A 27,608-nucleotide genomic window follows, 5' to 3' on the forward strand; every position below is an offset into this window, starting at 1 on the left:
CACTCTTCCTCTTCCCTCTAGACTACCCATCTGCCCCAATCCCCCCCTTGAGCAGCCTCTTCTGTTTTTTCTGCCACTACAGCAGCCAGCCCCACCGCCTGGTGCAGAGCTTGAAGATGGAATGGGAAGATAGGATGGGCAGAAACTGCCCTGCAATAGCTACGTCATCCCCGGTTGCATACCTAAGAAAACCACCAAGGTCACCACACTCTGGAGGTGACATTCGCATGATTTATGCCTCTCTTGGGCTTTAGATTTTATTCCTTTACTTTTCTATAACTCTGTCATGACCAGTTTAAAGGCCCCAATGTCGGGTCCTCGCATTAACAACCAAGGCTACAATGCAAGCCCTGCCGTGTGCGCTTCTTTACAAAAGGTCAAAGTAAAAAGGAAATCTATACCAAAGAGCCTCTAGATACTATTTCCAGCTTCGGGGAAGTCCATAGTAGGTACTTCCAGGGGTAGAGAACATTGTCTTAGACTGGGATAAGGGTTGGTATTCGCAGTCCCCTTCCTACGTTCTGCCCATTATAAAGACCAGGGTCAGCGTTGAGCCGCGCCCTTCTTGCTAGAACTACAACTCCCAGGAGGCCCCGCGGCACGGGAGTGCGCACGCGCGTCGGAGGCGAAGGAGGAACCCGCAGCACCGACAGGGCGGTCGAGTGAGGGAGCTGCTGGCGGGTGGGTCAGGCAACTCCTTGGGAGGCCGACGCGGGCGGACCGGCGGGTGCTGGGAACCGAGCCTCGGCTTGCGGCCGGCAGTTTCCGTGGGTCTGTGAAGAGGTCGGCGGCCCCTGCGGGCGCCAGTCAGGTAAGCCCAGCCCGGTGCTTTCCAGGAAGTCCGTCTGCGGGCGCGGGTAGGGAGTCGCACCGGCCATGGTGGCTGAGGAGGGAGAGGTTGCTGCCCGCCGGCCGCCCGACTCCAGGCTCCTTCCCGACGGGTCCGTCTCGGGGAGCAGGGGTGCGCGGGGGCTGCTTCTGCGCGAACGGGCCGGGCGGGGGACGTGGGGCGCGCTGGGCGTCGCCCGCCGGTCGAGGCGCGCGAACCCGGCGTTCCCGGTGAATCACCCGCGGCCCGGGCGCCCGGGTTCGGGACCGGCCCCCTCCCCTCCCGCTGAGCCGCGGCCCAGCTGGGTCCCTGCATCCCACCCGGCATCGCCGGGACACGATCGCACCGAGATGGCACCGAGCCTCCTTCAAAGGCTTCGGCTTGTTGAAGGTGGGGCGGCGGAGTGAGGGAGCCAAAACTTAGGACACACCCTTTTTGTGATTGAAATGTGGCTGCCCTTGCATTCACCGGTTTGATCTGTCTGCTCTTAGAATTAAGTTCCTAGCTCCCAGGCAGCACAGCTGGATCCGGCTGGGAAGTTTGTGTGTTAGTTTGTTTTGAGGACGTGACTGGGTCGTTATATTTTTGCTTGCGGGGGGTGGTGTGTTTCCTCCGCAAGCCTGCATTCTGATTACAAACAGAAATGGGAAACAGCCACAGTTTCTTTCTTTCTTTTTAATGTTTAGTTAAGAATCGCATTTCCAACTTGCCTTTGGCCTCTGTTAAAACCAAAAGTCATCTGGCAATGAACACTGCAGTAAAACTTACCCCAGGAGGCCATACTTCAACAGGAAATAAGCCTGTGGAGATTTAAGTTAGTTATGTGCAACCTCCCTTGGTTTGTAACATTTTCATGCAGCTCATGTCTCCTCTCCTTTTCTGAGAAACCTTCAGACTAATTTTTTTGGAAGATTAAATTGATTAATTGGCCCGTCAAAAATATATTAGGCTTGGAAAAATAGCTTTGCCAAGTCTCATTTACTCTTGCTAGTTTCTTCTTCCTAGGCACCTTTTCACCTTTAAGAGTCAGCAATCATAGTAGTTACAGTCCTCTTTCTTACACATTCCTACGAAAGGAACAAAACGAATTAAAATGTCCCAATATATTTTAATTCTTGGAGCTTTCTTTGCTTTTGCAATTCTCAGAAATTGTAGTTTGCTAATCTTTAAAATTAGGTTGTTGGACCAGATGACCCCCAAGATTATTCCGCCCCTAAATATCTCTGGTTTTTTACAAGTTCATTTATTTTGCTCATTCAGGAAACACTGGCGATATGAATTCCAAGTCCTATGCTAGACATGAGAAAGAGCAAACAGGAGTTCTTGAGTATGCTGTAGACCTACTGCTCAATTTTATTTAATCATATTTTTTATGACTAATTCCTAAATTTTGTGGTATATCCAATATGCCAACCTACATTGTAATTAATAACTTCATCTGAAGTTAAATAGGTACAGGTCAAATCCCATTCAAAGATTTTTCATGTCTTAATTACTGGCCCATGGAAACAAAACAGGTTTGGTACAACAGAAAGGCCCTGAATGGTGGAGGGCAGTCTTTTCAAACACTTTAGCATGCATAATTCATTCAAGATATTGTAGATTTGAAGTAGAGCCCAAAGTCTATATGTCTGATAGGTGATGCTGTCAGAGACCACACTTTGAATGTCAAGTGTGGGGAGGTAATTTTAGAGGTATTTTCAGGTGTTTTTAATGGCAATTTAAATACTGGTACTGATAACTGATATCAGATACATAATTGATGGCTTTTTCAACTCTCAGTTTTTTAAAATACTGTAGTCCTATTAACTCTAACAAGAACAGTTGTCTTCATAAGTTTTTCTCTTTCCTTTTCCTTTCTCTTTGCTAGTTTTTCTTTTTTCTCTTTGCTTTTTTTTTTTTTTCTCTCCTCCTCTTCCTTCCTTAATTGTTTTCATTCACATTTATTTGGCAATTCATGAATTCAAGTATGTGTCTTGCCCCATTCTGTACAAAGCAATGTTTCAGGCTCCTGGTGAATATGTATAAGACATGAGGCCAGGGCCGGGCCTGGTGGCTCACACCTGTAATCCTAGCACTTTGGGAGGCCAAGGTAGGAGGCTTGCTTGAACCCAGGTGTTTGAAATCAGCCTGGGCAACATAGCAAGACCCTGTCTCTACAAAATAAAATAAATTAGCCAGGTATAGTGGTGATGCCTGTAATCCTAGCTACTCAGGAGGCTGAAGCAAGAGGATTGCTTGAGCCCAGGAGTTTGAGGTTACAGTGAGAGACAATGATTGTGCCACTGCACTCCAGCCTGCGTGACAGAGTAAGACCCTGTCTCTCTAAAAAGAGAAAAAAATTATATATATATATATGAATGACATGGTTCCTGTCTAGAACCTTATTCTCTTTGGGATTAGGCAGATATACTTATGTATAGTCCACAGCACTTGTAAGAGCCACCTATAGGGAATAAAAACGTGGTAGATATTCAGGAGAGATCTTTTCCAGTTGCAGGAGTGGGGAACAACTAAAGTCAATATTTTTTTGCATTCACTGGTCATCTCTTTCCCCAGGCTATACTGTCTATACTGTTTGAGTGTATGTGACATATCTACATAGAGTATAGTGCAATTCTGTAAATTTATTTTATTTGGAACCTGAAATGAACCAGATACATGAACATAATTAGAACCGGATGTGGTGGCACGCTTCTGTAGTACCAGCCACTTGGGAGGCTGAGGCAGGAGTATCACTTGAGCCCAAAAGTTCCAGGACAGCCTGGGCAACATAGCAAGACCCTGTCTCAAAAACTAAAACAAAAGAGAAAATCAGTTATATCTGAGCAATATCATAGGGAGGATGAGAGGCTTTGCGGATAAAAATATACCTGGATAGAGGGAGGGAGAAAGATAAAGAGGAGGATCCAGTAAACAGTAGAGGAAAAAAAGGCTTTTAGTAAGATTTTCTGGTGTCAGTCTGATGTATACTGATATTTAGGCTGTGTTGTAGCTGGCAAACTATTCTTCACGCTTTTCAGTTGCTCTTAAATTTAATATGCATGTTGTAGCTGGCAGACTATTCTTCATGCTTTTCAGTTGCTCTTAAATTTAATACGCATGAGCTCTCTCGATTAGAATAGATGAGGAGGGCATTATTCTCTAGGCCGTATGGCTAAAGCGCTATCATCCCTTGGTCATTGATAGTCCTTGCTGACGTTTGATTTACATGCAGTTTTATGTCAGATCCTTTAAAGTCACAAATATATGGAGAGAAAAATGGTATAGACAGTAGAAAATTCTACTGGGCCTGTAACTGGTCCATTAAGTGCTTATTTAAATTGTAAACAATCAAATTTAATTTGGTGTTTATAAAAAATTATGTATGTGAACATACATTCTTGTATCTATATGTGTCTGTAATCCATTAGCTTATTTACAATGATCAAAGACTAGAAGTCTGAATAAATCAGAATGGCACATGATTGAAAATGCTGTGTTACTGAACATGCATTTGTGTAGTCTTGAGGAATTTCATTTGAAACAAAATTGTTAGTCTATATCTTGAGGCACAATGCTACTTTGTATTTTTATTGATGTATAATTAACATTCAGTAAAATGCACATAATATCCAGTTCAAGGAGTTCTGACAATTGTATACATTGTAACTTCTACCAAAATCAGATAGAAAACATTTTTTTTAAGTCACCCTAGAAAGTTCCCTCACCCACTTTCCTCCAAAGGCAATCACTTCCTGACTCCATAGATTTCTGACACTACAGAGTGTTTTTGACTGGTCTTGGACTTCACATAAATGGAGTCATACAGCATGTGCTTTTTTTGTGTTTGGCTTCTTTCATGTAAGAAAGATTCATCTATGTTGTTGGCAAGTATCAGTGGGTTTGTCCTTTTAAGTTGTTGAATAGTATTCCATTGTACGAATATACCCCAATTTATATTTTCTCCTTGATGGATATTTGGAATAAGGTTGTTATGAACATTCTTTTACAAGTTTCTTGATAAATACCTAGGAGCAGAGTTACTGAGTCAGGGTATGTGTATGTTTAACTTTATTAAAAATCTGTCAAACAGTTCTCCAAAGTGGTTTATACCGAGTTCTACTTGCTCCATATTTTTAGTGTTGCCAATGTTTAGTGTTGTCAGCCTTTTCAATTTTAGTCACACTACAGGATGTACGGTTGTACCTCATTATGGTTTTAATTTACATTTTTCTGATGATTAAGAATGTTGAGTGCTTTATCATATGTTAATTGGCTATGCAGTATCTTTTTTTGTGAATTGTTTGTTGAAGTCTTACCTAGTCTTTCATTGGGTCATTCATCTTTTTATTGTTTGTAGGAGCTCTTTATATAATCAAGGTACAAGTTCTTTGTTACATATATAGATAGATGTGTTGACAGTTTTTTTTTTTTACCTAGTCTGTCCCTTGTCTACTTTCTCAATGATATTGTGATGAGCAGAAATTTTTAATTTTTATAAAGTCTGTTTTATCAATTTTTTGTATTATGGCTAATGTTTTTTCTCCTGACCAATAAATTTTTACCAGTGCCCAGTATTGCAAAGAAAGTTTTTTCTTCTAGAAACTTTATTTTTCTAAGTTTTTCATTTGGGTCTGTGATTGATCTCAAAGTAATTGTTATTGTGTTATGATATAAGATAGGAGTTTGGGTTCATTTTCCCCCTGTATAGATATCTAGTTGTTCCAGCAACATAGGTTTAAGAAAAACTTTCTTTCTCGGCCAGGCACAGTGGCTCACACCTGTAATCCCAGCACTTTGGGAGACTAAGGCAGGCAGATCATTTGAGCTCAGGAGTTTGAGACCAGTCTGGGCAACATGACAAAACCACATTTCTACTAAAAATACAAAAATTAGCCGGAAGTACTGGCATGCACCTATAGTCCCAGCTACCTGGGGGGCTGAGGCAGGAGGATCATCTGAGGGAGGTGGAGGCTGCAGTGAGCTGTTATCGCGACACTGCACTCCAGCCTGAGTGATAGAGTAAGACCCTGTCTCAAGACAAAACAGAACACACCTGTTTTTTGTTTGTTTTTCTCCATTAGATTGACTTGGCCTCTTAGTGCGTCAGCTGAGCTACTTTGCATTTTAGTTGTGCTTATATTGTCAGTTTCTTAAGCATGGACCCTGACCTTAAAAATAAAATGTTTATGCTCCTCTTCCAGATTGGGACTTGACTGAGATTGATCCAGGGCTAGTTACCATGTATTTCCTGATGGAAGAATGTTAAGTATGAATTAGAATTTTAAATGGCTTTTCTGTGGGTCGAGTTAATGGAGACAACCTCATTTTAGAAGCACTTGCATCTTCCTTATAAAATAGGCAGATGTTTAGAATGAAGGAGATGTAAGCCCAGAAAGATCACCTAGGACTCCAACATAGCAAGCTATGGGGAGCTTAATATTTTCTTGTTTATTGGCTTGATCTAAATAGATGCAGTTATATATAAGCCATGTGTTTTGGTTTCCATCTTTTTCTGTTTTGTTTTGTTTTGAGACAAGGTCTCAATTTGTCACCCAGTTTGGAGTGCAGTAGTGTGATCTTGGCTCACTGCAGCCTTGACCTCCTGGGCTCAAGCAATCCGTCAGCCTCAGCCTCCCAAGTATTAATAGCTGGGACTACAGGCATGCACCACCATAACTGGCTAATTTTTGTATGTTTAGTAGAGATGGAGTTTCATCATGTTTCCCAGGCTGTCCTTGAACTCCTGAGCTCAAGCAATCTGCTCACCTTGGCCTCCCAAAGTGCTGGGATTACAGGCGTGAGCCACCACACCCAGCCTTAGTTTCCATGTTTCTACTCCATTGTCTATTCCAATCCTTTGTGATGCAATTTCTGAATTTGCCTTGGAACAATTTTTAGGGAGACAGTTTGGTTATTTTTTTCTTCTAAGTTTATTTGCTGATAATACAATAGTTGATAACATTATTTTAAAAAGAATGTCACCCCAACCTCATTATTCTTATGTAGCTATTTTTACTTTTCCTCATTTATTTCCAGGCCTGATTCATCCTCATACATATTTTTATGTGATTGTAATCATAGTGTGCATGTTGTTTTTTGTTCAGAGATTGAGTTATAACTAGTGAATGCTGTCTCCCTTAGGTAGATCACCCTTGTTAGTAAAGACAAAGATTAGAGATGGAGAAAAGACAACTGGGGACTTACCAGTGAGGAGTCTTGAATCCTAAAGCTTAACTAAAATAGAAGTAGAAAAAAGCTAAGATTTTCAAAGACAGGATTACCTTTCTGTGGAAATGCAGGACAACTTTGGTTTCCTTATTCATTCCTTCCCCCTTTCTCTAATATATTAACAGCTTTAGTAAGATATAATTCACACACCATACAATATACCCATTTAAAGTGTACAATTCAGTGGATTTTGCTACATTCAGAATTGTAGAACCATCACCACCATTTTAGAACATTTTCATCACACCAGAAATAAACCCCTTACCATTAACCATTACTACCTAATTCCTCCCAATTCCCGCCTGGTCTCCCCCACCCAGCCCTAGGCAACCACTAATCTACTCTCTCTTAAGATTTGCCTATTCTAGACATCTCAAATGGATATATATGAGATGGAATCATATAATATGTTATATTTTATACATGCAATCATATAACATGTTTGGATTTTGTGACTGGCTTCTTTCACCGTTATACTACTCTTAAGAATTCGTTTTCACGCCTATGATCCCAGCACCTTGGGAGGCTGAGGTGGGTGGATCACGAGGTCAGGAGATCGAGACCATCCTGGCCAACATGGTGAAACCCCGTCTCTACTAAAAATACAAAAATTAGCCTGGCATGTTGGCACACACCTGTAGTCCCAGCTACCTGTGAGGCTGAGGCAGGAGAATCGCTTGAACGTGGGAGGTGGAGGTTGCAGTGAGCCGAGATCACGCCACTGCACTCCAGCCTGGTGACAGTGATACTCCATGTCAAAAAAAGAAAAAAGAAAAATGCTGAAATCCAGTCAAGGTTCCTCCTCAGATGTGCACCCTTTTTGAGCTATAAAGATATCCACTCCCTCGGGTATATATGTTCAACACCTGCACCCACTCACTAAGGAAGGAACACAAACACACTAAGACAAACTTACAAACTAAGGTAACATATACAGTGATGATAACCCGCTACAAATAAACAGTTTCATATCTGGGCATAACTAAGCATCAACATCATGATAAGTACATACAAGTGAACACAGTTCCTGAAGTGTCTGTGAGAAAGTGAATAAAAATATGGTAAACTAGAAGAAAATGAGGGCTGGGTGTGATATATATATATATATATATAGACTTGTAGGTAAGAAGATTGTTGTATTTCCTTAACCATAGCATAGCAATTCTTCTGAGCAGGATATTATTAGTAATACTTATACAGTAGGGGATTTCCATCCATGTGGAAAATTACAACCAACAGAATATTTTCATTCCCTGGGTGTGGTGTTAAAACTTTGATGAGGATATGGAATATTCAGAAGAAGCCCCTCAAATGTATATGAGTCTGGCTTATATTCAGGCAGCCCTTACCCTGAGGCAAATGTGACAAGATATGATACAACCCCCAAGATTTATTTTCATTCATGGTGGGCTATAATTAACCCAGGTTAATACTCTTAGGGAACTATACTTTTTTTTTTTTTTTTTCCTCTTTAATATGCCCACTTGAGTGCTAGACCAGCTGAGGAGTTGGGGGTCTAATTTCACTGGAAATACCAATAAATATGTGATGATTTCAAAGTCACTCCCACCCACCTTTTGTTTTTCTCCTGTTGTCCCTAAGATTTACAGTTTCTTGGTGAAAAATCACAGAACTCTACACAGAAATGGACCAAGGCAGATGTGTAGGATTTCACCTCTGGAAGGCCTTCGGGGCAGGTGGGCTCTTCTGTTAGTCCTCGGCACACCCGCTGTGCTTGCCTTTCCTCTGCCACTTTTCTTGAACCCCCATTATTATTCCTTGTCAAGTCATCTCACTTTCTGCTTTCCTTAGACATTGGCCAGCATTCCAAGTGATATAGTGTGCCCTCCACCAGAGAATAGCTGGCACTGCTTTAAGCCCCTTAGCCTTCCCTCCTACCTCAGAAGAAACTGTTTCCTCTTTTCTTCTCCCACTGCCTGAATCTGGTCTAGCACACAAGGGGAGCCTCTGCAGAAATGTTACTTGAACTGGTCCCTGAAAGATGTGAAAGGATTTGAACATGAGAAAGAGTGCAAAAGGACATTTCCTGTGTAATGAACCGTGTGATGTAAGGGCTGCAGGTGGAAGAGCATGGAGGCGTACTTCTGTGTAACACAGGGTGTGTGAAGATCGCTCCTTTCCCTTTACTTTTCTTCTTCTTGCCCTGGCTTCCCTCCTAGCTCCAACCTTTTTCAGCCTGTGCTTTGATCTGTTTGCTTAGTATATACTTCTCCACCCCTCTCTGTCTAGCTAATTCCGTCCCTCCCTGACCACTCACAGTGGTCTCTGAATTTCTGTACACTAATAGCCAGTACCATTCTTTTGGCAGTGAATTATATATTTTCTTGAAAAAAAAAAAAGCCCTTTATGTGCGTATCTCATTTTCCCAAATAGAGTATATTAGTCAAGGTGTTTAGGTCTCAGGGAACACAAACCCACTTAAGGTATCTTGCTAGATGGTATGGTGGCAGAGCTGGGAGTTGTACTGCATTACTATTGTAAGGCCGCTGAGGTCCCTGAAATGACCTGCAGCTGGAACCCAGAGCAGATGCTTTGAAAGTCTCTGTCCTCTCTCTGCTTGTAGGGCTCTCTTTGGCTTCTTTCTGTGCCTCTGCTCCATTTAAGACATTAATTTTGATTTTTAAAAAATAGTGTGCATTACTGTGTAATTTATCTTGATTGCTGAGCTTTTTTGCACCCTATTAAATCCTGAGGCACCCTGAGGCAGGTGCCTCCTTTCCTTCTTCCCTCTAGCCCCAGCCCTGCTTCATTCTCTTCCCTGCAGACTGACCTTCTGTGCTTTCCCCTTAGCTTCAGCTTCAAGGTGACTGGCTTGTTATGGTAGTGCCTCCAGACTTGGTGATACCTTATGTCTCAACTTGAGTTTTGTCTCCCAGCTTTCCAGATTTCTGGAGAAGAACTGACTTTGATCCGTCCTGGTTAGATTGAGAGTGGTGACCCCTGTACCAAACAGCTGTGAAAGATGGGGCATTGTTATGTTGTTTCTTTGGCTGTATATTTCACAGGGACTGGAGTAAGGGGTGGGTCCCCCCACACAAGGAGGTTTGGGGTTGTTCATCTCAAAACATGCTTATTTTGATGTCAGAAGGAAGTGACCATACCTTCTCTTTTTTGGTATATTCCCTGCATCTGGCAGAATGACAGCTAAGAAATAGGTGTATCTCTCTTTTTTTTTTTTTTTTTTTTTTTTTTTCATTTTGTTTGAGACTGGGTCTCACTCTATTGCCTAGGCTGGAGTGCAGGTGTGATCATAGCTCCCTGCAACCTCCGCCTCCCAGGCTCAAGCAATCCTCCCACCTTAGCTCCCCAAGTAGCTGGAACTAAAGGCACGTGCCACCATGCCTGGCTAATTTTTTGTATTTTTTATAGAGATGGGATCTCTTTATGTTGCCCAGGCTAGTCTCAAACTCCTGGGCTCAAGCAGTCCTCCTGCCTTGGCCTCCCAAATTGTTGGGATTACAGAGGTGAGCCACCACACTCAGTCTTCTCTTATTTGGTGTCTGTTTATTCCTATGACTTGCCATTTGACCATTAGGATTAACTTTTAGGTATAATAGTCAATTCAGAGCAATTTTTTTTTTTTCGAGATAGGCTTTTGCTGTCATCCAGGCTGGAGTGCAGGTGTGATCATAGCTCACTGCAGCCTTGAACTCCTGAACTCAAACGATCCTCCTGCCTCAGTCTCCCAAGTAGCTGGGACTACAATTTGTACACCACCACACCTGGCTAATTTTTCTAGTGAGCAATATTTTTAATACTTAAAATGAATAACTAAAATTTGTGTTATCATTTGGAAATTTTCTAATTTTATAGCAGATTAAATATTTTTTAAACATTTCTTTTTGAAATTTGTTTCTCAGTTCAGAAAGAATAGGGGAGTAGAATATTGATAATCAAAGAGTGACAGTACAGTACAACTTTACTGACTCTGCTCCCAGCCCCATTAGGATATGGTAAAACCAAGTTCTCATATCATTGATCTCAATGCTTACTGAGTCCCCTTATATTACTTTATTTTATGTTAATTTAGTGTCTACCATGTTGCAGGCACTATATTAGGGGCTGATAATGTAAAAATAGGTCCTTGCCCTCAAAGTGCTCACAATCTATGGTGGAGATAGATTGTGGTCTGTCTCTGTCAGAGACATGGAGACTGATTATGGTCTGGTGAGATAAATGTTGATAGAAGTGTGGGCAAAGTGGCGGGCTAGCACCTCTCTTCTATTGTTTTCTTTGTATACATCGATCTCTCACTCTTCTGTATTCTCTTTAGTCTCCAACTCTCTCATTTAGTCTCTGCACTTAATTGCTTATATTATGTGGATCACAGTATAGTATGAATAATATCTCATTTACTTAATGTGAACTAATGAAGTGTTCCTTAAAAATGAAGATAATATTTAATGAAGATAATGACTATTAGCTAACATTGATCACATGCTCTGTATTAGGTACTGTTCTAAGTGATGTATATATGTTATCCTCATTTAACGAATTAACATCAATCCCGTGAGATGGTTACTCTTATTATTCTCATTTTACGGATGAGAAAACAGAGGGACAAAACAATAGTTCAATATCTTGCCCAAGGTTATAAAGTTAGCAAGAAGTTGAAATCTTTTTTGTAAGTTATTTTAAATGTCATTTTTAAAATAAGATGTATTATAATAATTTCTCCTGCCTGTCTTAAATGGAGTCCCTGATGCTTAATTTAGCCAAAACGATGTGGGAAATATCGACTTTAGAATTCATTTTTTTGCATCATTTATTGTACCATGCTATTGAATTGCCTTCTGAGATTGTTGACATTTATAGGCTCTTAGAAACTGCATTAAGTTGTCCCACACTTTTGTGTTTTGGTTACTTGGTAGCTTTTCCTTTTCTTTTATCTCCAGCTGTGGCTTCTTGCTATCACCTAATATCACTTAATTTGCTTCTGTTAATGTGTAGTGTCTAGTATCATAAAACTAAAAACATGGCAAAAATTGAGTATTTTTTAGAGGAAGTGTGATATTGTGTAAAACATATGGCTTTTAGGGTCAGGTTCAAATCTCACATCCACTACTGAAAAGTATATATCCTTGAGCAGACTCTTAGCCTTTCTGAGCCTCAGTTTCTTCATCTGTAAATTGGAGATAGAACTGTTTTGCAAGGTTATTATGAGGGGATGTGTATGATACAGTGCCTGGCATATAACAGGTATACAAACAAAAATTGATTCCTTTCTTTTTCACTTCATTATAATATGATATGGGACATGATCCCTTTATTTGGAGAGACTAAAAAATGAAAGAAATTTTTTCCTATGATGTAATTAAGATATAACCAGTTTTATTCTATCACTAAAGGTAATAATTGATAGTTGTTGTCATAAGTGTTAATTTCAGATATATTATCCTGAACTCCTGTTTTGGGTCCTTCTAAGCTCTCAGCAACCTCCTCTCTTTTCCTGCATTATTTTCTTTTACTTGTATGTGGCTCCCTTGATTTCCCTCATTTGATATTAAAGGAAAAATGTCCTTTAGCTCCCTTCTAAAGAACCTATCCCAAAGCAGACCTTATGTCCTGGAGACTGTGAACCAAGCTTCTTGGCCAATAGCAATGATTTCTAAGACTTCCCTTCTTTCATCAGTTCTGCTTTCTTCAGTTATCACCAGTCTTAAGTATTAATTTGTTTTTCTTTCTGCCTCCACCCCCTCCCATTTCTCCTTTCTCTGAAACTATCCCCAATCCCCACTAGCTGTATGGTTCTCATTATTTCAGTAGTTTTTTATGGTTTGGAGTTTTTTTAATTATTATTTTGAGATGGAGTCTCATTCTATCACACAGGCTGGAGTGTGGTGGCACGATCTTGGCTCACTGCAACCTCCACCTCCTGTGTTCAAGCGATTCTCCTACCCCAGCTTCCCGAGTTGCTGGGATTACAGGCATGGGCCACCAAGCCTGGCTAATTTTTTTTTATGTACTTGTAGTAGAGATGGGGTTTCACCATGTTGGCCAGGCTGGTCTCGAACTCCTGACCTCAAGTGATTCACCCACCTTGGCCTCCCAAAGTGCTGGGATTACAGGCGTGAGCCACTGTGCCTGGCCTGGTTTGGCTTTTTATTATATGTTTGTGTTTATTTTTCAAAAGCTATATTGTGGTAGTTCTTATCATTTATAGTGAACTCTCCTGTCTTAACATCATGAGGCATTTCTGCTTCTGTGCCAGAGGTTTTGTGCCTGCTATCTTGAAACTGCCAATGAAAACCTAGTGAATACCCCTCTCCCCTCACTTTACTAGACTGCATGCTGCTTCTCCATAGGCAAATACCCTAGCTCATGTCACCAGATTACTTTTTTAAAAAACAATTTTATCAAGGCATAATTTATATACCGTCAACTTTACGTATACAGCTTGATGATACCAAATTACTTTTCCTAGCAAGCCCTCTTCAGTGCTGTCTGTGATGTGTAAGTCATCTTGCCCTTTCTCTTTGTGTTCCAAAAATTGCTTATGGTGGGTTGTGTGGATGTTGATTGTGGCTGCTGTGTGGTTACTTACAAGTGCCCTGTCTGTTGGTTATTTTTCAGCTATTCATTCTGAATATCACAGTACTTCATTAGGCATGAGGTTTTCCACATTTAGGGCCTAAGGTCAAGGTAGTGGGGCAGTGTCATTTTCTTGAAGAATTGACTGTCTTTTGCCCTACTATTGACTGAGTTCATGCTTTTATCCCACCTCGTGAGAATTATACCCTAACTCCAGGAGTTACCAAATCTCTTTTTGAGTGGTATTATATTCCCCACCTCCTTCATGAAGTACAAAATACATTATGCAAATTTTAGGCTTGTGCCTCTTGAAAAACCTATTGTAACTACTACTCCCTTTCAATCTGAAAATTAATTGTGATAATAAAGCTTGATGTATCTCCAGGCCCCTGACGTTGATTAGAGTAATACCAGTGGTATCTCTAAGTCAGAAGTGTGCCGTGTCTCTGAAGGTGCATATGAATGCCTTCACCATGTAAGAGTGAGGCATGGTCCATTGAGGAGCATTCATTCTTACCAGCTGGGGCACCGTACTCATGACTCAGTGGTGAGCAATGGGGCTAGATGGTATGCCACACCTGGAGCACTGCTGACCTTGAGAGGAGGAAAAAGAGTAGTCAGAGTTGGAAGAGCTAGAAAGGCTTTGGAGAGGACAGACTTCAGCTTGTCTTTGAATTGTGCAGCGTGTGGATAAGATAGAGAGGTGAAATTCGGGCCTGGGGTAAAAAGGATTGTTTAAGAAGAGTGACATCATTGTGGGAAACAAATGAGGTGGCCAGCTGAAGATGAACTTTGGATATCTGTGAGGCCCTGAGGAATCTAACCTGATTAAAGCAGAGGATTCCTAGTGATTCTTAGAGCAAGTAGGAAGGGGGGTTTTATCAAAATTACCCGAGAAACTGCCAAACTACAAACACCTAACAAGAAACATTTCTAAGTAAAGGAGTAAAATGTTAAAAGCAGTGTTTTAGGTGACTATAGGCAAGATGCAGATGTTAGAGCAGGAAAATAGGAGCTTAGAGTCAGTTTGCTTGTCTAGAGCCTGGTCTGACAGAGGGCTTAGTAAAGCAGTATTTTTTACTTCCTCTCTTTATGAGGTTCCAGAAATTTCTCTAGGTCCTAGAACCTTTCCTGGGAAGGGGCAGGGCTCAGAGACATAGGGCTTTGAAGAGCCTGCATAGGACTTTAGAAAGTTGTTTCTCTTGATGTTTCCTTCGGGAAAAGGTTTTGAGAAAACATACCCCGAAACTGGCCTCAATCCCAGTTTCAGGATTTCAATTAAATAGGGCCTTTGGTCCAAAGCTGTGGACTTGGGAAAATATATAATTACATATTTCTTAAAATGAGCTTTGCTATTGGTTTCGCAGATTGCTAGTTTTTTTTTTTTTTTTTTTAATAGCATTCTGAAATTCTAATAGGACTGTATGATGGCCGATGGTTCTTATTTTGTTTTTTCTACCAAAGCACTTCTTGCTGTTACCTGAGTGTGGCATGCATAATTCTAAAGTCAGGGATAATATTTGTTATTTTTTCATACACAGCATCAAAATGCAACAAATGATTGAATTGTCCTTTAAATTAAAAATAAAATTAACAAATGCACATGGTACAAAACTCCTGGGGTCCTCCTGGATATATAGCAAACACTGAGTGAACCCTCTCCCTTGTATCCTCAGCTAACTAGTTTATCTCTGGTTCTTGTGGATCCTTCCAGAGTTATTCTCAAGCACTTATTTTTAAAAGTTGATTGTTTAGATTTGGAAGGACCTTGGACGTCTTTTGTTGACCAGTAGACTTTCTTGAGGTACTAGAAAAAAGTGGGTCACAGTTGAGGAATAGATGTAAATGAATGATGGGGGGAGGAGAACCCTCTGAAACTCCTTAAAATATCACCTTCTGTGGTTAAAGCCTTTATGAAACTGTTTCCCAAAGGCCTCTTTCCTAAATTCCAAGTCCATTTTTCTAACCTATTTTTTTCTTATTCTGATTCTTATTCTTATTCTGTTTTTCTTATTCTGTTTCTTATTCTGTTTTGCTTATTCTGATTTTCTTATTCTGTTCTCCTCTTGAGAGTCTTGGTTATAAAATTTAATTAAAATAAAGAGAGGCAGTAGTTAAATACTTTTACATTTATTTTAATAAGAGGAAAGGAAATAAAGACCAAGGCAGAAATGAATGTGCTACTTTAGTATTCTTACTACATTGACAGAATTTATATTTAATTTTGTGATTGAAACTTTTTTGCATTAATTCCTATGATTTATGATTTGTAGGGAATTCATGTTTTCATGGAAACATGTCTAACTTTATTATGGAAATCAGTGTGAAAATAGAAAATTAGCTGTATAAGTTTGCTTTATTTGGTGAGTTTTCAGGAAAGCATTTATTAATATGGTCATACTACTGTAACTTTTTTTTCACTCTACTACTTAACAACATTGGTTCATGCTTGACTTCATTATTTACTTTGTTCATTTTTTAAGTCTATCTGGTTCTGGTTTTTCAAGTCACTTTCCTGAAGTATTTCAGCTTTTGTATGTACATATCTAGCATGATTCCGCTTTCATATTTTTCCTTTTTACTTATACATTGTTCACCTTGGCAGTGATGAGGGCAAGTCAGTATTTTTTTCCCCCAAGATTGGGTTAAATGGTGTTTCCTTAAAATCATAGACAATTAGAAGAGACCTGAGTCCATGAGGCTCAGGGATGAAATGACTAGGTTTCAACCTTTGCCAAGTCTCATCTACTGGTAGTAGCTGTCTAAGGACTGAGGGAGGATCTATGCTCAGTGAAAAAAAGGCTGTTTGATTTGCCGTGTTTGTCATGGACGTGGAAGAGCCACCTGTCAGAACCAGGACTATATTTTAGCTATTCTTCATCTAGTCCAGGAAACTAAGAAGAGATTAAAGTCAGAACCCCTAAATCCATAGATCTGCTCACCCTCAGTCTGATGCTAGGAGCTAACTAAGTGCTAGACTTTTTCTCCTGAAGAATTTTGGTTCCAGCCAGGCACAGTGGCTCACATGTGTAATTCCGTACTTTGGGAGGCTGAGGTGGGAGCATCGCTTGAGCTCAGGATTTTAGACCAGCCTGGGCAACATAGACCTCATCTCCACAAAAAATTTAAAAATTAGCTGGGCATGGTTGGCACACACTTGTTGTCCCAGCTACTCAGTAAGCTGAGGTGGGAGAATCGCTTGAGCCCAGAAGGTCGAGGCTGCAGTGAGCTGTCATCACTCCAGCCTGGGTGACAGTGGGAGACTGTCTCAAAAAATAAAACAAGAAAAGAATTTTGGTTTCCTCTGGGTTTTGTTTGTTTTTCCTCCTCTGGTGATAATTGAATCCTATTAATTACATAGGTTTGTCACAGTTTGTTATAGAGCTTGGAGAAGGACTTCGGAGTAATCAATCAAGGAGTCAGAAGGTACAGAAAATTCTCCTTATTCTAGCAAAGAAAGGGAGCTTCTGTTATATAATCTAGCTAAAATTGAAAACTTTTAAAAATCTATTTTTAAGACTGAAGATGTTTCCATTAAAATTTAAAAGTGCACTACTGACTGAGCGCAGTGGCTCACACCTGTTATCCCAGCACTTTGGGAGGCCGAGGCAGATGGATTACTTGAGCCCAGGAGTTTGAGACCAGCCTGGGCAACATGGTAAAACTCCATTTCTACAAAAAAAAAATATATATACAAAAATAAAAATTAGCCAGACATAGTGGCACGCACCTATTGTCCCAGCTACTCGAGAGGCTGAAGTGGGAGGATTGCTTGAGCCTGGGAGTTTGAGGCTGCCATGAGCCATGATCGTGCCACTACACTTTAGCCTGGGTAACAGGCTCAAGAAAAAACAAAAAAAACAAAACAACAACAACAAAAAACAAATCTAGTTTGAAGCCCGGGAAATTTGGAAGGATTGAAACTGAGGAAAAATAATACCTTTTGTTCACTGCGTAACATTCAACTTGCTCTCAGCATGATTTCTTTTAGACCTGGCCTAGTTTATTTTAGGTTTTATGTGTTCTTCAATGCTTACTAACTTGGTGGATTAAGAAAATTCTTGCAAGAGGAAGAATGAGTCATGGTGATACTTCCCTTTGGGGGAGAGAAAGAAAACTCTCAGATTAATCTCACCATTATGCACTTGGCATGGATTCAGCATTTTGATTGATGGCTGAGCATTGATAAATCTTTCCCTGTAAGCCACTTCATATCATATTTGGTTTTGTTCACAGTAGGACTGGTAGAAGTCTCTTTTTCAGTTAACCAGCAGAGATAAAGAACTCTGTAACCTTATTACCATTGGAGACTTGTTCATATGATGTCATTTCTTTTTAAAGATATTTTGAGTTTGCAACAACTGGGAAAAAACATTTCCCAGTCTACCCAGTCTATTAAACAAACAAACCAAAAAATTAAACACTGAAAAACATTTGGTGCTGAAAAACTGGGTATGCTAAGGGTGTGGCTATTTTGGCATCCATCTGTGGTATGCACAGAGTGGGTTCCTCTTTGACCTTGCCCTGTGTCTCTGATGCTGCAGCTCCACTAAGAAGAAGAAAAAGGGGAGGTGGGACAGAACTGGGAGCTGGTTTGCTACTATTCGTCAGAAAAGAAAGTGGGGCACCTACAAGAGAGCCACAAAGTCTCTCAGCAGGGTCTTGTTGAAAGATTGTTTTTGAAGTGGTATGAATAACCTATCAATTATTTTCTTGTAATAATCACAGAACTGATCTGGCTACTTTCTACTTTAAGGTAGTCCTCCGTGATCTGCTTCTAATTACCTCTCTTCTTTATTCTAGCCCTAACAAGTTTTTCTGCACTGCCTTCAGATTTCAAACTATTTTCTCTGCGATCTATAAATTTCATTTTTTAAAATGCAAGATGGCATTGGTAGCAATGGCAAGAAAGACAGGGCTACTTAGGTTGATTAGTTTCCATGGGACTTTTACACAGAATAATCAACCACTATTTTTTCAAACTACTGTGTGCAAAGCAGCTATCTCACTGAGCTCTGCTAATATCTGAGTCAACAAACCATAGCATCCCCAAAACGCCACAAAAATTATTAAAATACTGTCTTTTAAGCTTCATTATATAGAAGAGTCAGTGAACCAAACAAAAGGATAAATTTAGCATCCAGTGTATTTCCTTTAAAAAAGTCTTAGCCAGGCGTGGTGGCTCAACGTTTATAATTCCAGCACTTTGAGGGTGTGAAGCAGGAGGATCACTTGAAGCCAGGAGACCAGTCTGGGCAAAGCAAGACCCCATCTCTATCCTCCTCCATTTACTATCAAAGTAATATACGTTATATACAACTAAAATAAAATGGGCATTTTTTAGAAGGTAAATATGCGTGCCAATACAGTGCTTTGAGCGTGGTGGGCATTGCTACGGTTTGAATGTCTGTACCTTCCTAAAATTCATATGCTGAAACCTAATCACCAATATGATGGTATTAGGAGGTGGGGCCTTTGAGAGGTGAGTAGGTCGTGAGGATAGAGCCTTCATGAGTAGGATTTGTGCCATTATAAAAGAGGCCCTAGAGAGCTGCCTTGCATTTCCATCATTTCAGGACACAGCTCCATCTGTGAATCAGAAAGTGGGCTCGCACTTAACTCTGAATCTGCTGGTGTCTTATTGGACTTCTCAGCCTCTGGAAATTGTGAGAAATAAATTGCTGTGGTTTACAAGCTACCTAGTTTATGGTATTTTGTTATAGCAGCCTAAATGGGCTAAGACAGACACTGAATATATTCTTTGTTTATAATTAGTGTTATTTAGAATTATAAGCTTATAAAAAGGAAATGACCTTATGAGAGTCTTGAAACTCCCTTGCCTTTGAGGAATCTGCCACATTGTCCCTGACAGATAATCATACTCAACCTCAACAATCCCAAGAATACATAGATGACTGTCTTTACCTTAGCCTTCTCCATCAAAGAGAATGTTCCTCAAACCAGCAGAGATGAAACTCAACCTTAACATTAAATAGAAGAGTATTTTGATGTTTTGAATGTTAAAATCTCCAGCCAGAGATAACTTATTGTTACATTATTTCCAGATTAATTTTGAACCATGTCCAAACAAAAAAGAAAAGGGAATGTCAATTTGAATTTTTTTTATTGAAGTAAATTGAAGCAGATACTTGGGAAATTGTTGGCTAATGAACCGTATCTACTTCAAAAGATTACATGGATATTCATCCGAAGGGAATATTTTGATCCTAACTACTATTATCTAATATGTGTCAATACTGAAATAGTTTTGTTTAAAAGTAAACGTATATAATCACCAAAAGTTTTCTTCAGCATGAAAGGATATGACTGCCAGTCAATATCTGAAACAAAGGCAAAGCTGAATTTAGTGCTTACTATAATAAGGGAGAGCAATGCTGGCTAGACACAGTTTCTCTAAGAAGAGCAGGCCAATTTCTTATTTTGGGGAATTGTGGAATTCAGGGATTGGCAAACTTTCTGAGGCCGTAGTGGGTTAACATAATCTGTAGAAGTATGACTATGATTGGCTGGCACTCAGAGGAGTGTTTATTGGAGTATGTTCCCGATCAGCTGCTTTCAGAAGTTGGGAAGCTATTGCAATAGCCCAGATAAGAGGAGATAATGGCTTGGACCAGAGTGGAAGGAAGCAGTGGAGATGGTAAAGACATGACTTTTAAAGGTAAAACCAGCAAGATTTGCTGGGTGGATCATGTGTGGAGTGCGAGAGAAATCAAAGTTGACTACGAGATCTTTGGCCTGAGCAACTAAAGAATGGTGTTGCTGTTTATTACATGGGGAAAACATGGCAAGAGCAGGTATGGGGGAGAAAATTAGGAGTCTGTTTTGTATGTTTACATTTGAGAAACCTGTTAGCCATCCAAATGGAGATTTTACATGGATAGTTATTTGCAAGTATGGAATTCAGGAGAGAGGTCCAGATTGGAGATATCAATTTAAAAGTTATCAGTATATGAAATCACCAAGGCAGTGAGTATAGAAAGAGAAACTGTCCAAGGAACTAAGTACTGGGGGCACTCCAACATTGGAAGATGAGGAAGATGAGGAGGAACCAGTGGAGGAGAATGAGATGGGGCAGTCAGGGAGGAAGGACCAAGAAAAAATCATGTCCCCAAAGCCAAGTGAGGAAAGTGTTTTATGGCCAGATACTGTGTGTAATCGGTCTCGTAAGATGTGGACTAAGGTGTCTCCTGCCTGTAATCCCAGCACTTTGGGAGGCCAAGGCAGGTGGATCACCTGAGGTCAGGAGTTCAAGGCCAGCCTGGCCAACATGGTGAAACCTCATCTCTTCCAAAAATACAAAAAAAATTAGCCAGGCATGGTGGCTCACACCTGTAATCCCAGCTACTCGGGAGGCTGAAGAAGGAAAATCGCTCGAATTCAGGAGGCGGAGGTTGCAGTGAGCCGAGATCACACCACTGCATGTCAGCCTGGGAGACAGAACGAGACTCTGTCTCAAAAAAAAAAAAAAAAAAAGATGAGGACTAAAAATTGACAGTTGGATTTAGCACTGTGCTGGCAAGATCAGTTTGGGTGGAGTGAGTGGTGGGGATGAAAGCCAGATGGGAGAATATTTGAGACAATAAGAGGGAGAGACTCGGGGTACCAAATATAGACAATTCTTTTAAGTTTGGCTGTAAAGCGGAGCCAAGAAGTAGGGTAGTGTCTGGAGAGGGATGTGAAGTAGAAGGAGAGTTTATACGTTTTTTATTTGAGGTATGTATTACCGTCTGTGTGCTAATGGGCATGGTCCACTATAAATGTATACTGGAACCCTTGTATAAATGAGCAGGGATGGGATCTGGTTCCAAGAGGCAGGATTGGCCTTAGGTAAGAGACTGGACAGTTTATCCATAACAGCAAGAGGGAAGGTAGAGTGTATGGGTACAGGTGTGGTAGGTTTGTCGATATGATGGGAACTCAGATGTCATTTTATGATTGCTTCTATATTCTCAGTGAAATATTAAGGTAAGGTCATCAGAGAGTGAGGGGTAGGCAGTATTGAAGGTCTGAGAAAAAAGAAGTAGAAAAAAGTCATCTAAGAGAGTAGGAGAGTGACTGGACAAGGATTTGAAATACTAGAATATTAAAATTATTAGGCAGTACTCTTTGACATTAGTGGTGATACATTTTAAATGTAGCCAGTCAGTTGATGTGTTTTTTCTCCAGCTTCATCTGCCACCCTGGTGCTGGTGAGGAGTAGGAAGAGTTAGGTTTTTTGTTTGTTTGTTTGTTTGTTTGAGACGGAGTGTCGCTCTGTCACCCAGGCTGGAGTGCAGTGGCACAATCTCGGCTCACTGTAACCTCTGCCTCCTGGGTTCAAGCGATTCTCCTGCCTCAGCCTCCTCAGCTGGGATTATAGGCACACGCCACCACGCTCAGCTAATTTTTGTATTTTTAGGAGAGACAGGGGTTTCACCATGTTGGTCAAGCTGGTCTCGAACTCTTGACCTCGTAATTCGCCAACTTTGGCCTCCCAAAGTGTACAGGCATGAGCCACCGCACCCGGCCGGAAGAGTTAGTTTTAACCAGATGTGGAGTTTTGCCAGAGGAGTTCCAGAGAGACAGGGTCAAAGATGTTGAGAGTTATGGAGGGGCACACTTATTGGTAAGGATAAGGACTGCTGGGGGGTGATAACCATGGGGATGTGGAGCTGAGGTAAGCTGAGGACTGGGCTGTGAGAAGAAAGAAGATCAGGGAACTCAGAGTAAGGGGGATCATCACTACGGTTCTTGGGTGCCAGATTCATGACTCTTCAGCAGTTTGACCAGTAAGCATTGAAAATATTGGAAAGAAAATAAGAAACAGCAATTGTGTAAAATTTTTTTTAAGGCATGACAAGTTATTTGCTTGTTTCACTTTTTAGATTCAATCTTTTGCAGAAAATGATACCAGAAATAGCATTAACAAAAAGACATGTTCTTTGGTTTAGACTGTGAATATTTTTAAGGACAGCCAGCAAATGTTTTATTTAGTAACTTTTGATTGGTTGATTTTGTTTAGTTAGTTGATTATCATTATTATGGGTTTGTTCATAAACTGTCATATTAGGACCATTCACAATGTGGATCTCAAAACAGATTACGATGAAAATATCAACCAAGAAACTCTTTTTAAAGCAGGCTTAGAAATACAGGTGGCATACGGCAATGTTCAGCTCCTCAGGAAAAAAAAATAGGTGTGGAATAAGAAATATTATTAAATACTAACTGAAATTGACTTAGAAGTCATCCTTCGTGCAGCTCGTGTTTTTATCCCCTACAGCCAACCGCTGTGTTTCCAGAACATGTCACGTTTATCTACTTCTCTCCATCTCCACAGCCACAACTCTAGGCAAAGCTGCCATCATTTCTCATCTAGATTGCAGCTATTAGCGTAGTCCTAGGCTGAGAGCTGCTTAGAGACCTTAGGTCCTAGCTCAAAAGTCATCTTTCAGAACAGTCTTTCTGAACCACTGAAGTTAGCCTTCCTGATCCTCCCCACCTCCTTTGCTTTAAGTTTTCTTCCTTATAGTACTTATTGCTGTCTCATATTACCTTCTTCCTTTATTAATTGGTTTTTGTCTGTATGCCACTTTTAAAATAGGGCAGGGAACTTGTCTGTCTTGTATACTGCTTATGCCTGTTGTCTAGAACAAGTAATTCATGGCGTAGGAAATGTTCAAAAATATATGTCAAAAGAACAGTAAGTATATTGAAAAACAAATATTCATCTGGGAATCTTGAGATCAAAAAAATTCTCTGATCTGGTGGGTTGTGGAGATTCAGCACCCAGGGATCCTAGGAGAAGCCAGTGAGGAAAAGACAACAACATAACAGTCTTAAGCCTAGCGCAACTGAAGAGAAGGCCTCCAGCACCTGAAGTGGAGTTAATCTGAGGCCTGGTGTCTCCTGAAGATGAAACTCATTTGGTTACCTAAAAAAAAAAAAAAAATCAAATTTTCATTTAATTTCAGAGATGACTGATGATCAGATATTTTTGTTTTGTTTTTAACTGGGGGAGATTAGACAGCAGAGAACTCTGAATACTAAGCTCAAATGAGTTGATAGGGAAGAAAAGGTGAAGAAGGGGCTGCAAAGGATCAACAGAAAGTATCAAAAACTCATTTTCAGCCCCCCTCTTTAGTTGTGATAAGGGGATTAGAGTTTGGGAGAAAGAGGATACTAGGTAGCTGGAGGAGAAAGAGGGAACTACCAAAGAAGGGAAAGCAGAGATTGATGTGTGATCCAAGTATATCAAATTTGTGTTAGCTATGTACTGTACCTGGCGATGGCAACCCAGTGAGGAATGAGATCTGGGAGAGATTCTCTGCTCTTCAAGAGCTTTACGGTGTCTAGTGAGAGAGACAGGTGAAAGACTAACTCCAATACAGTATAATTGTTGGTTTGAAGTAAGTATGAGGGGTGTCTTTATGGAGTAGCTGGCCAGCCAGCTCTGGGATAGGATTTCAGGTGATGGCCCACAGCTTTATCTTTACAGAGACACAATTTCAATCAACTGGTAGGTGTCTAATCTCTTAAAAACTGGCATGTAGCAACCATACTCATAAAAAAAAAACTTATACATAAGCCAAAATATCAATTTATTAATATCTAGTGAGGAAAGCTACATGAATAGCTGAACTTTAATTAGAAGATATCTTGGTGAACATTGAGAAGAATAAGAGGAAATAATTGGATGATGAAATATTGCCTTCTTTATTGTTTATTTATTTTTAAGACAGAGTCTCACTCTGTCACCCAGGCTGGAGTGCAGTGGTGCAATCATGGCTGACTGCAGCCTGGACCTCTTGGGTTCAAGTGATCCTCCCACCTCAGCCTCCTACTAGCTGGGCCTACAGACGTGGGCCATCATGCCCGGCTAGTTTTTTATATTTTGTAGAGATGGGGGCCTCACTATGTTGCCCAGGCTCGTCTCAAACTCCTGGACTTAAGCGATCCTCCCTCCTTGGCCTCCCAAAGTGCTGGGATGACAGGCGTGAGCCACTGCACCTGGACTTTCTTTAGTTGTGGTACTGTCATTTTATATATCTGATTTTCTAGGAAACACTCTTAGCATTTTATGTCAGTATTTTCAGTTACACCCTTAAGTTTTGAAGTTAGCAATGTACAATACAACCTGTGGTTATAATGGATGTATATATAAAGATAATAGCAACAACTGTTTGGGCACGATGTCTTATGCCTGTAGTCTTACCTACTCAGGAGGCTGAGAAGGAGGGATCACTTGAACCTAAGAGTTTGAGGCTATGCCACTGCACTCTGGCCTGACAGAGCAAGTCACTGTCTCTTAAAAAAAAAAAAAAAAAAAAAAAAAGAGAGAGAGATAATGGCAACATCATTAAGGAAATCATTAATTTTGCCTGGGTGTGAGAATGGAGACCAGGGAAATTTTCAGGGAAGATAGGACATTTTCAGCTAGGTCTTGAAGAATATATGAGGTTCAGTTGAGGATAGAGGTAGATGGGTATGAATGCATTTTTTCTAGAGAGAGGGAACATAATAAGCAAAGGAATAGAGAGGCCTAAAGTTTGTGGCCTGTTTGGAGTATAGGCTATGTGATGGGGAGCAGTCCGAGATAATATAGGAAAGCTAGCTAGTCAGGACCAGCTTCTGAACTGTGTATCTTATGCTGAGGAGATTGGACTTTCTCTTGTAGGTCAGGGATGGGCAAACTTTTTCTGTAAAGGGCCAAATAGTAAATATTTTAGCTTTGCAAGCCATCTGGTCTCTGTTGCAATCAGTCAGCTCTGTCATTGTAGCACAAAAGCAACCATAGGCAATACATAAATGAATGAACGTGAATGTGTTCAAATAAAAGATTTACAAAGACAGGCAGCAGGCCAAATTTGGCCCCCTGTAGTTTGCCTAACCCTGTTGTGGGTAATATGAGTTATATAAGGCTTTTGGACCAGAGAACAATATGATCACATGTATGTATTAAAGAGAGAACGGATAAGAATCTGAAAACTCTGAGCCCGCCCTATGGAAATGGTGGTGAAATGGAGGTTAACAACTCATAGAGTACCTCTCTGAATCATATGATTCTACATTTTAACAAATATAGTCAGTGTCAATACCTTACTCCCTTTACAAATATAAAGCTTGAAGAAAATAAGTGGAAATTGGTTGAACAGAGTAGAACATTGCTTCTCAAACTTATATATAGATCCCTTTTAAAGGAAAAAAGCTGTCGGGCCTCCTAGTGTTAATTGACGATCAAAACAAAGCAGTTCTCCCAGGTGCTGGTGCAATGATAAATATAAATGTAAATATGGCAACTGAAATCCCACAGCATTGCTTCTTTTTAAGTGATCCAAAGGATCTAGAATATGACTATTAATTTTTAGAAATTATTCTTATAGAAAGCTAAAATTTAAAACTCTTAGCAAAATGAGATTGCTGAGATTCCATTAAAAAATTAGCATGGTCTTGGAAGTCCAGTGTGAAAAATAAAGATTCTAGAAATAAGTGATAAATGAAAAGGAAGATGGTAAATGGAAGAAGACTTGGCCAAAAATACACCAGGAGTTTCTTGATGTCCTTAAGTATAGCCTCCACTAGCTGAAGTTCAGTGAAGCAGTGGGTGAGTGGAAAGAAGAAAAGCAACAGCACCCATAGACTTTGGGGAATATTTAAACAAAGTTCTTCAGCCTTCGAAGAATCTTGAGTTAAACAAAATACACTCTGCCACACAGTATGAGATGTAGTTGTCAGAACTGATGAGGGGAGCACCTCTAGAGCAGTAGATCTCAAAGTATAGTTCCTGACCAGCAGCATCAGCACCACCTGGCAGCTTATTAGAAATGCAGATTATCTGCCCACCCTAGACCTACTCAATCAAGAAACACTGGGGGTGGGCCCAGGAATCTGTGTTTTAGCAAGCCCACCAGGAGATTATGATGCACTCAAAAGCAGGAGAAACACTGCTGTAAAAAGTGAGTTAAGAAGGAAAATAGTCTGAACATACCAGAATTCCAAATTAAAAATTCTTAAGCTTTGCCTAACTTACCTGGCAGAACTTGCTTATTTACAAAAAGTTGTGTTTTTCTTAAATGATCCTGAGAATGTTGTGCTTTGAAAACCAATTCCCATATTCTTGTACAATGCAAATTGTTTTTTACTTTTATATGAAATACATTTTACATTAGCTTAGAGATTAAAAGAAAAGTTTCTGTAGACAAAGTGTAGATTTAGAGTACTTTTCTAGCACACTGGTTTCACCTCTTCATCATTCAGAATTTGTTCCTCTTCTAGAAGACAGATGTCAAAGGACAAGTAAGAGAGACATGTCATCCCAGAACAGAAAGAAAAGCAAAGCACTCCTTCCAGAACTTCCCTTCCTAAGCAGTTTCTGAGCTCCTGCTGGCACTTGGAATATTGTCAGTATACAAATGTTCCTCAATAAAGGATGAGAGTTGAGAGGGAAGGTGAAATCAAGTTAGAGAATCTGATAATGGGAACATCTGAGGAAAGAATGCTAGTAGTGGCCAGGTGTGGTGGGTAGCTCATGCCTGTAATCCCAGCACTTTAGGAGGTCGAGGCAGACAGATCACTTGATTCTAGGAGTTTAAGACCAGCCTGGGTGACATGGTGAAACACTGTCTCTACAAAAAATACAAAAATTAGTTGGGTGTGGTGGCACATGCCTGCAGTCCCAGCTACCTGGTAGGCTGAGGTGGGAGGATAGCTTGAGCCCAGGAGGCAGAGGCTGCAGTGAGCCGCCATTGCACCACTGTACTCCAGCCTGGGGAACAGAATGAGACCTTGTCTTAAAAAACAAAAACAAACAAACAAACAAAAAGTGATAAGTTTTGAGCGTCATTAGATAGGATGAGCAACAGTTATTTGCTTTTTATTGAAGCAGAATTGAAACTTTGAACTTTGGTGTATTACCCAGAAGTTCTTGCCTCATGGCAAAATTCTATAATCTGAATCTGAAGGAAATTCATTTTCCATTGCTTTGGAAAGGAAAACCTAGCTAAAGAAGTAAACT

General features: G+C 40.3%; 1 protein-coding gene across 1 annotated transcript in view; it reads left to right on the plus strand.

Moving 5' to 3' along the window:
* The first annotated feature begins 600 nt into the window (after positions 1-600).
* Positions 601-27,608, plus strand: part of TMOD3 (tropomodulin 3) — an 81,742-nt gene continuing 54,734 nt past the window's right edge. Inside the window, exon 1 of the mRNA XM_054451727.2 lies at positions 601-811. The gene's annotated coding sequence lies outside the window, so the exon portion shown is untranslated. The remainder of the gene's footprint in view (positions 812-27,608) is intronic.

The sequence above is a fragment of the Pongo pygmaeus genome, chromosome 16 (genome assembly GCF_028885625.2).
Source record: "Pongo pygmaeus isolate AG05252 chromosome 16, NHGRI_mPonPyg2-v2.0_pri, whole genome shotgun sequence".
NCBI classification, from domain to species: Eukaryota; Metazoa; Chordata; class Mammalia; order Primates; family Hominidae; genus Pongo; species Pongo pygmaeus.